The sequence below is a fragment of the Triticum urartu genome, chromosome 3A (assembly GCF_056163025.1).
Source record: "Triticum urartu cultivar PI428250 chromosome 3A, HENAU_Tu73, whole genome shotgun sequence".
Lineage (NCBI taxonomy): Eukaryota > Viridiplantae > Streptophyta > Magnoliopsida > Poales > Poaceae > Triticum > Triticum urartu.
In genome coordinates this window covers 454,561,863-454,572,830 of record NC_141875.1, presented here as the reverse complement: position 1 = coordinate 454,572,830, position 10,968 = coordinate 454,561,863, and positions in this window count along the sequence as shown.

Below are 10,968 nucleotides of genomic sequence, written 5' to 3'. Positions count from 1 at the left end.
ACGACCACATGGCCAGCATGGAGCGCCAAGCGGCGCCGCACACAAGTCGGCACGCGATCCACCAAAGGATCCGCATCCAGAAGACGGCCCAGCCAGATCTATATACGGGCCAAGAAAGCAAGCTCTAGTAAGCAATGCAACACAACAAATATCCGAACATCACGGCACACCCAAATACAGGGGTGCCGCACACCCCCTATGTTTCACTGATGAGGTGCTGGACCATGAATTTCCAGTGGGATTCAAGCCCGTAAACATAGAGGCGTACGACGGAACAACAGACCCTGGGGTCTGGATCGAGGATTATATCCTCCACATACACATGGCCAGAGGAGATGACCTCCACGCCATAAAATACTTACCCCTCAAGCTTAAAGGGCCAGCCCGGCATTGGCTCAAAAGCCTTCCCGAAAACACCATTGGAAGTTGGGAAGAGCTTGAGTATGCTTTCCGGGCAAATTTTCAAGGGACCTATGTCCGCCCTCCGGATGCAGACGATCTCAGTCACATAAGTCAACAGCCCGGAGAGTCAGCCCGGAAATTCTGGAACAGATTTCTTACTAAAAAGAATCAGATAGTCGACTGTCCGGACGCCGAAGCCCTAGCAGCTTTTAAGCATAACGTTCGAGATGAATGGCTCGCCAGACACCTCGGCCAAGAAAAGCCAAGAACAATGGCCGCATTAACAAGCCTCATGACCCGCTTTTGCGCAGGAGAGGACAGCTGGTTGGCAAGATGTAGCACCAGCAACCCAAGTACATCCGAAGTTAGGGATGGAAACGAAAAACCCCGACGCAGCAAGGACCAGTGCCGGAATAAGGGAAACAGCCCAAAGAGCACGGCGGTCAACGCCAGATTCAAAAGCTCGCGGCAGAATCAAAGAAAGCCGCCCCTCAAGGATAACAGGGATGAGCTATCCAACTTAAACAAAATCTTGGACAAGATATGTCAAATACAGAGTACTCCCGGGAAGCCTGCAAACCATACCCACAGAGATTGTTGGGTGTTCAAGCAAGCCGGAAAGCTCAACGCCGAACACAAGGGGCTCGACACACCAAGTGAGGACGACGACGAACCCCACAAGCAGAGCACCAGGAAACAAAAGGATTTCCCACAAGAAGTCAAAATAGTAAACTTACTTCACGTGATGAACAGAACGGCGCCACCAGAGATACGCACCATGCGGCCTATCCCAAAGGAGTCTCGCCAATGGTTGTTAAAACCAATCACCTTCGACCATGAGGATTAATCAGAAGTATCCGGAACGCAGGCTGGACTGCCTTGGTATTAGATCCAATAATCGGCGGACTCCACTTTACAAATGACCTGATGGACGGCGGCAGTGGTCTAAACCTGTTATACTAGGCACAATCCGCAACATGGGGATAGACCCAACAAAAATTTGCCATAGCAAAACCTCCTTTCAAGGGGTAACGCCAGGCCCGGATGCCCGTTGCATGGGTTCTCTCCGGCTAGAAGTTATGTTCGGCTCCCCCGATAACTTTCGTCGCGAACAGCTAACTTTCCACATCGCCCCATTCTCAAGTAGCTATCAAGCACTACTGGGACGCGAAGCTTTCGCCCGCGTTAACGCCATACCGCATTATGCATCTCTTACGCTTGAGATGCCCGGTCCACGAGGCATCATCTCATTAAAGGGAAAACATTCAGTGTTCCCCCCGCGCGGAAAACAGTGCGGCTGCCTTGACAGCCCCACAATAAAGCGGCTTCACCAGCAAAAGCATCTAAACAGGTCGTCAAGACCACAGACACGGCTAGACGAGTCCGGCATAAACATACAATTGATAAAGGCTTAATAGCCGTATACCCCTGTACTAGGGGCTCCGCGCATATAAAACAAGAGACAATAAAGCTCAATTTTACCCATTTTGATTTATACTTTGTTTATTTAGTATAACTCATATTCGGCACGATATTTCTTTAACTAAGTTCCTCTCTTTTACAGATGAACATCGTGCTACGCCCGTCCAGGATACGGCACAACGGAGACACAGGCGCAGACGTGCAGCAGGGTCCCGTTCCAAGGATTCTTTTCAGATTAAGACCCTGCGTAAACCTTTTTTACTGTCTCTTGTTGATACACATCCCCTGGTTTCTTAGTATAACCAAGGAGGCTGGCGTTTTGGCATGTGGCCACGTCAGAGTTTTGCGCGTACCTGGACACTAGGGGCTTATTACTAAGGGCGTTATCCCGCCCGCCATCATAAAGACTGAATACCTTAGGGAGTGTTCAGCGTCGCGAGTTTGGCCTTATATGCATCAGCTCCAAATCATGTCTTTGGTAAAATGTTGGGTTTGCCCGGCTCCTGTGTTTTGCTGCCTTACGTTCCGCTCTATCGGCTAAGGCGGCAGCAGGGAAACTACTGCGATTGTGCCCCGGTTCGGCTAGGCGAGCACCTCAGTAGAGAAAGCCGAAAACTGACTGTCATGATATAGCGTGAGACTGGTCAACCACTCGATGACTTATCGGAATCTTTATGATTCCTCCGCATTAACGAAGGGCCGTTTCCCGGCCAGGCACATACGCGCCCCGAGTTCGGGCGAGCGCAGGCGCCACCAGGGGCTATATAAGTAGCCTCAATGTCAAACTCCTATGGCTAAGTGAAAGTGATAAAGCATCATAGTACGATTGCCTAGTTCGCTGCGCTATCACCTCCTTTGTAGGACCAAGACGTTGGATCAAGTGTGAAAATGCGCCTTCTATGAACACCCCTGCATTATGTGCGTGGGGGCTGAAGCCGACGACTGCCATCTTTCAGATTATATATACGTATATGTTAGACGGCCGCACAGGAGGTATTATAATACTTGCAGGCACAAGTATAAAAAGCTTCTACAATTTATCAAAATATTGTTTTACAATAATACATGCTATTCGAATATAGTATCCTTCGAGCACTGCGTCTCTATTAAACGAGCGCCTTGCAGAACTTCCTGAAAATAGCGCTCGGTAGGTACTCGGCTTCCATCCGAGTCTGGGGATGCAATAGCGGTGGCTTCCATTTCCGCCCAGTATGCCTTGACACGAGCAAGAGCCATCCGCGCACCCTCTATGCACGCTGACCTCTTCATCGCATTGATATGCGGCGCCGCACCAAGGAACTACTGTACCAAGTTGAAATAACTTTCCGGCTCTGGCCTCTCTAGCCACAGATGACTCATGACATACTTCATGGCGAGTCCGGACAACCTATTTAGCTCGGCCCATTCAGCCAAACGATCGGCTAATGACAGTGGACGCTCTGGATTGCGGAACTGTGACCAAAAGAGCTTTTCCACTTCGCGATCTTCTTGATCTCGGAAGTGTTCGGCCGCATCTGTGGCACTCGCTGCTAAATCCAGATAGGTGTCCGCCGTACTCCACATCTGGTCTAACGGAGCATGTTTAGGATCACAGAACTTCCTCCGCAGCATAAAGGGCTTTCCAACCGCGATCTCTTCGGCCTGATGCAACTCCTCCTTCATAGCTCTCATCGCAGAGCGAGCATCCTTGGCATCGGCAACGGCCTTCTTCAGGTCCGTCTGTTCCGCCCGATCTTCTTTTTCAAGAAGCTTGCAACGGTCAGCAGCGTTCTTCAGCTTCACGGCCATCACGGCCATTTCCTTCTTGCTTCGGCAGTGAGCAGCCTGTTCGGCTTTCAGCTCTTCAATTGCCTTTCCGGCAGACGCATCACTTTTCCTGGCTTGCTCCTTGGCTCGGGCAAGTTCCGCCCGAAGATTCTCCATGGCAGCAGCACCATCTGCATCAAGCGCACACATTGTAAGATACTGGCATAAAGCTCCTCTTACCAGGCGCCGCTAAAGGAATTACATACCTTATGCCTCGTCAAGCCGCTTGTTGACAAGCGCGGTGTCGGCATCTGCCACGTCAAGTTGCCGCTTTAGCTCGGCAAATCCATCAGTCCGGCTGGCCATCGGACACTTCGCCACCTACGTATAAAGGCGGCATATTAGACTTGGGATTATGATCCTCTGTGTGCCGTAACTTTTGACAACACACAGAGAATCAGGGGCTACTATCTACACAGGGCGCATCTTATTTATGCGCAACTGTCCAAAAAGGGTACATTATTTCGCATACCTTAAAACCTGTCAGTAAACTCCTGACGGCCTCGTGCAATCCACTCTCCGCGGATGAAATCCTCTCAATCACCGTAACCATCAATGCATGGTGCTCCTCTGAGATAGATGCTCACCCTAGCAAATCCTTCAGCTCCTCCGACCGCGCACCAGACGGTGCCGGACTCGTCTGATGGCCCTTTTCGAAGGCCGGATGCGGAGGGCTTTGGGGGGCCATATGACTACCTTTCGGCCCTGCCGGATTCGGAGAAACCCTCCACGATGATACCTCAGGGTTTCCCACATCGCTAGGCAGTACGGCAGGGGGAGGCGTTCTGCTCTCCATCATCTCCGGAAGAAGATCCCCCGAAGACGAGCTCTGCTGAGAAGGGCTAAGGTCCGAGCTACAAGGTAAATTTTTGATTACTTTTCTCAGATATAAAGTAGGGATTTCTCTCGTTTCTTAAAAAGAAAACTCCTCTCTACTTACGGCTCGGTGGAGGGTTGATCCCCTTGAGGGCATAATTCGGCCAAAGTATCCTCCAGCACAGGACCCTCTGGCGAAGATTTCTTCCCCCGCTTTAAGGCCATGGTCTCCGGGTCTTTAGAGGCGGTCCTCTTCTTCCCCTAAGGAGAGGAATTTTCGATTCCTCCCTTCCGGATAACCTCCTTAGAGGAGGCTGTAGCTTCCTTTTCCCCTCCCTCGCTTCCCTTTGAAGGCACAACCTCCAACATTCTGACTAGCACGGGACCCGGCGTGGTCTTGGGGAGGGGGGCCGGACACCTGATTAGATTTGCTTTCACTATCCACTCATGTTTAAAGGACAGCTCTTTTAGGGGCAATTTTATGATAAATATACGGATAGCGAGTCCGGGCACAAGGCTGCTTACTTGAGTATCCGGACGATTGCAGCTCAGACCTGCGTCCTCCGTAGAATCCGAACACACTACTTGTGGTCCGAAGAACAATTTGTACATCTCCACGGGCGTCATGCCAAGAAAATGTTGGAGAACTCGTGGTCCCTCCGGGTTGAACTCCCACGGGCGGAGGGGGTGATGTTTGTAGGGCAGAACTCGGCGAATTAACATAACCTGCGTCACCATGACCAGACTGATGTCTCTTTCTAGGAGATCTTGGATGCGGCCCTGCAACAGGGGCACGTCCTTTGCCGGCCCCCATTCCAGCCCCGTATTGACCCATGACGCCAGTCGTGGCGGGGGACCCGAGCGAAAGGTAGGTGGCCCCACTCACTTAGGGGACCTGGGAGCGGTAATATAAAACCACTCTCGTTGCCATAAGCTGGACTCCTCTTGAAAAGAGCCCTCGGGCCATGGAGTACCAGCATTCTTGCTTATAAAAGCACCTCCGCACTCTGCGTGCCGTCCCTCGATCATCTTCGGCTCTACTTTGACGGTCTTGATCCATAGTCCGAAGTGAGGAGTGATATGGAGGAAGGCTTCACACACGACGATGAATGAGGAAATATGGAGGATGGACTCCGGGGCTAAGTCGTGAAATTCCAGCCCATAATAATACGTGAGCCCCTCACAAAGGGATCCATCGGGAAGCCTAGCCCCCGAAGGAAGTGAGACATGAACACCACACTCTCACCAGGCTTGGGAGTGGGAATGACCTGCCCTTAAGCAGGCAGCCTATGCGAGATTTCGCCGGTCAAGAATCTGGCGTCTCTCAACTTCAGCACGTCCTCCTCCGTCGCGGCATCCGTCGGCCTCGAAGGTCGGAACCGGACATTGTCGAAGGTCCGAAGCGCCTGAAATCTGGAGCCTTGGGTGTTGGAACTCGAGGCGAAGGGCGAACTCGTTTGAGAATGAAAGAAAGGAGTAAGGCCTTGGTCTCTTTATAAGAGGTCGAATACCAAGGGCCTTCCCCGTGACCGTTTGGGACTCGCCTTTGATCGAGAAAATATACCAACGGGTACGGTTGGGTTACCCACGCCCGTATTGATGAGAATCCCGGAATAAGGGGACACAATCTCTGCTTTAACAAGACATGCCAAGGAAACCGCCTCGCTAAAAGCGCTGAGGTGGGACGGTAAAACGATTCGAATAAAGACTTGGCCGTGGTGTGATGTCACGCTACGGAATACGTCAGCAGATTAGATTTGTGTAAATATTATTCTCTCTATGGCAATATGTGGAAACTTATTTTGTAGAGCCGGACACTACCTTTGTGTTCAAAATCTTCTATGAAGTACTTGAAGGAGGAACCCGCCTTGCAATGCCGAAGACAATCTGCGCACCGGACTCGTCGTCATTGAAGCCTGGTTCAAGGGCTACTGAGGGAGTCCTGGATTAGGGGGTGTTCGGATAGCCGGACTATACCTTCGGCTGGACTCCTGGATTATGAAGATACAAGATTGAAGACTTCGTCCCGTGTCCAGAAGGGACTTTCCTTGGCGTGGAAGGCAAGCTTGGTGATACGGATATGTAGATCTCCTACCATTGTAACCGACTCTGTGTAACCCTAGCCCTCTCCGGTGTCTATATAAACCAGAGGGTTTTAGTCCATAGGGGGGACAACAATCATACCATATGCTAGCTTCTAGGGTTTAGCCTCTCTGATCTCGTGGTAGATCTACTCTTGTACTACCCATATCATCAATATTAATCAAGCAGGACGTAGGGTTTTACCTCCATCAAGAGGGCCCGAACCTGGGTAAAACATCGTGTCCCCTGCCTCCTATTACCATCCGGCCTAGACGCACAGTTCGGGACCCCCTACCCGAGATCCGCTGGTTTCGACACCGACACCCTTCGTGATCCAGGTTTGCGTACATAACGTTTGCTTGGTCTACCACATATGCCATGCCGACGATGAGTGCCAGGATTTTAAGAACTTCCTCAAGGACAAAACAGTGAAATTCGTTTCTGTAGAATTTAAGAACGACAGGGATGTCCTACGTCGGATAGGTCTCGTTGTAGGCAACCCCTTCGACCTCCAGAAGAATCTGCTGGTGTCCTCTCGTCAGCCTTCAATGCTGACCCTGGCAGGAGCCATGGTTCATCCTTCGTACGGTAAAATGGAGAAACCTCCATACACGTTTCATCGTCATGCATGGCAGCAGAATGTACTAGATATAGACCACATCCACTACGCTGCAATGGATGGCTACCTTTGCTTCAATATCTACAAGGGTTGGATGAAGAGCAACAGCCAAGTGTGCGGTTCAAGCAAAGAAGTACCGGCCAAGAGGGAGAGGGACAAGGACGAAGTCGAGGACGTGGACGAGTACTCCGAGTAAGGTGGCAGTGTCGTTGCTCATGGTGGTTATAAACTTCTAATGCAGTGTCTACCGGATTAGTTGCATAGTTTAATTTCAGGCGTGCTTAGTTTAATTTGAGGGGTGTGTTGTGCTGAGCCCCCAACAGAACTACGTTATGTTTCTTCTCGTTACTTTAACTCTTCAGTATGTACATACTACTAGTATTTCTTTAATAGAATTTAGCACCCCAATTAAGTACGTACTAGCTTTTTTAATAGTACTATATGCATAATTTGGCGACGAGCACTCTCCATATGTACCACCTTTTTTTAATTTCAATTTTTGCTCCATGGCGCAATCCATCGATAGTACTACTATACAAAAGTATAAATTTTTTAAAAGGCTAGAGTACTGTTCATCACATATATAGCCAGTTAAATTCTCAACCTAGAATGACGTGCATGCCATGTAGTAAACCGATATGGAGGAAGTATCGTAAAAATGAGGTGATTTTATCGAGCGATCGGCGGGGGAGCATGGCCTGTCATGCGGTCCCACGTGTCATGATGTACCAAGGCGATGCGCATGTCCCTCTTGAGGCAGAAGCAATACTACGTGGTTTAAGATGATGGCGAAGCGAAGTGTGAAATAATGGTTGCTTCGTCCGTCTGGGAAGGTGCGGCATTGTGATTTGACGTCTCATTGCTCATTACTACTACTGGGCCGGTACGAGTGGGGTGCGTCCCCCCTGCTGTTCTGCACTGATATTTGGTGCTTGACACGTCGACCCGGTTGCTATATGTCCCCCATGTCGGCGACAGGAAGTACAGAATTCATGAAAGGGAGCGTCGACCGAGGAGTATACTACAGAATTCATGAAAGGGAGCGACTTAGTTTTGGAAAAATCTGTTTTTACGGAGTATGTACCCACTAGGGTTTATATGGCTCATCTAAAAAACATTCGTTTTTCCGTTTGATAAGTCTCAATTCTACTATACTAGTAGTAGTACCATTACATGTTGGATTTTGAGGTGCGTTAGATCACCCGACGCAAGCAGTGTCAAGAGCAAACTAACCAATGCATGTACAAGTTCATGGGAATTTAGTGGTCATTCATGCATTCGTTCTAATTAATGCCTCGGTAAACATAACTTCTTGAGAAAAACGAGCGTACTAATTACTTGTGCAAACTACGAAATTAATTCGACCACTCACCGTCTACCTTGGTTGGAGAGATTTCGAAATTGAGCCATAAACTGGAAAGGAGGGAGTAGTAACTTTTGTCTCGATTACTATTTGTGGCCTTGTATAGATGCAAAATGTATTTTTTTATAGTGGCCTTGTATAAATAAATGGAGGGAGTACTAACCAAAGTGCGTAGTAGGGACGAGGAGTAAACGGAGGGAGTAGTAAATATTTCTCCTCGTGCTGTGAGCCACTGCACGCGTGGGCGAGGGAGCGGGCGTAAAGGCGTACAATACTACTACTACTACTACTACTACTACTACTACTACTACTACTACTACTCGTAAGCAAGCTTCATCTCATCCTGCGAGCCACCGCGCCCGTGGGCGGGGGAGACAACGTACTAAGCCCCACATCTCCTTGTTCTGTGAGTTGACGGGACACATCAAAAGTACTCCAGTGTATAGAGCCTTGCGTCTAAGGTAGGCCCCACATGGTTTGCCTCTTTTTTTAATTTAACATAACGCGTTAAGTCGCAATTTGTTTGTTCACCCGTGGTAGACGATCCTCCCACTACCAAGTGGACAACCAGTACACGTGCCAAATTACCACGTGGGCTGCCTTTTTCGTACAGAAATGAGCTCCACCGTGTACCCGCGCGGGTGTGGTTGGGAAAGAGACAGGAGTACGTGCGCCGTGCGTAGTACGAGGAGAAAATTCCATGGCGAACGAGGGATTTGAATCTGTTGGGAGGGGCTGTTTGGATCTTGCCCGGGGTAGCCAAAATATTGGCGACCCTTTTGTCCACCGGTGCCTTTGCCACCAATGAACGAGGAATGGCTCGGGTGCTCATGCTGTCATGCATCCTCCAGCGCGCATGTTGGAGACGAGCTCGCACGAGCTATGTTTTTTGTCCCACAACGCCGCCCGAACCGCCCTCAGACCGACCGGCGACCCGCAAATTACGCCATCCAACCGTAGCCGCACCCATTATGACAGCAACTCAACCAACTGGACAAAATTCACGCAGACACATAGACAAACTGATATTTCATATAAACAACGACGGAAATCATATAAAATACCGGTTTTTCATACAAACATGACGGATTTCATTACATTCAAATCAACTACGCGGTGCTAGTTCTGGAAAGCACAGGTATATAATACCTGGCCTAAATGGTCGCCCGCCGATCGATTTGTGTTCCTCATGTCCGGCAGCATGATCATCGGACTGCCGGGAGCCCCAGAGGTATATGCTTCAGCGCAAAGGATGGCTCGCTTCCCCACTGCGCAACTGATATCATTGGCTGGTGCCGAAGATGATGGTGGTCGGCACTGGTTTGAGTTCATCACCGGCCACTACTTCGCCATGGCCGGCACCGACTCGAGTTCATCCTAACTTTCCCCTCTTCCGTGGAGCCCATGCGGGGTCGACGAAGGTCCTCGCAACAAAAGGATCCAGCAAGACACCTGCTGTGTACGCCGGCGTCGCCTCCGCGGTGGCCTTCATGGGACCCAAGCGGCGGCGGCCTCCCGTGTTCTACTTCTCCTGATGATGGCGGCGGACGCGGAGGCGCTGGCCACCGACTCGTCGCTCTCCGCGCACCCGAATTCTGTCGCTGCTTGCATGGCGCGGCCTCCGGCATGGGAGTCTCGACCACAGAAACGGGAGACGCGGTACGAGGCGGCGGCATGGACGGTAGGAACGACGCCCGTGCGCTGCTCCTCGTCGAGCTGGCATGGAGCGGCGAGTTGCTGAACCGCGTGTCGGCTTGGGGCGGCAACTGGCTCCGTCGGGCGAGGGGAGGGGTTGGATCAGCGAGCTGCATAGCTCATATCCGGCGGGCTACACAGCAGGCGTAGATGCAGAATAACTACTCTTCGTAAGCCATTGTAAGAGTGGACAAAATGGTGGAGGAGATAGGGGAGCAGCAGAGGTGTGCGATTCTCGGCCGGCGTTTGGCCTCATTTAAATAGGAGATTAAATAGACGGCGGACGGGAGGAGCTCGGCCGGCGTTGCGTTTAACACCGGCCTGGTCATGAACGGACGTGTGTCCAGAGTGGGTTTCTCGGTTTCCACACGGGCGGGTTTCATGGAGGCGTTTGAATGCGGCACGGAGGCGTGTTCAGCCGGGCGTGCCGCGAGTGGCACCCTCGACTCTGACCTAGGACACCGCGTCGTTCTTCCATTGACGTGTGGGCTCTTTGGGTGCATGGCCTACATGTTAGTGACCCAACGCAGGCAGCGCACAACAGAGGAACCTTTGGTGGGCCAGGGCAGTCAGAAGCGGGCATTTCATAAACCGATGATTGTTCATTGAGTGTGACGTCATGCTACGTCTTGAGCTTGCGTTGGTTTTCCCCGAAGAGGAAGGGATGATGCAGCAGAGTAGCGTAAGTATTTCCCTCAGTTTTTGAGAACCAAGGTATCAATCCTGTAGGAGCCCACGCTCAAGTCCCTCGTACCTGCACAAA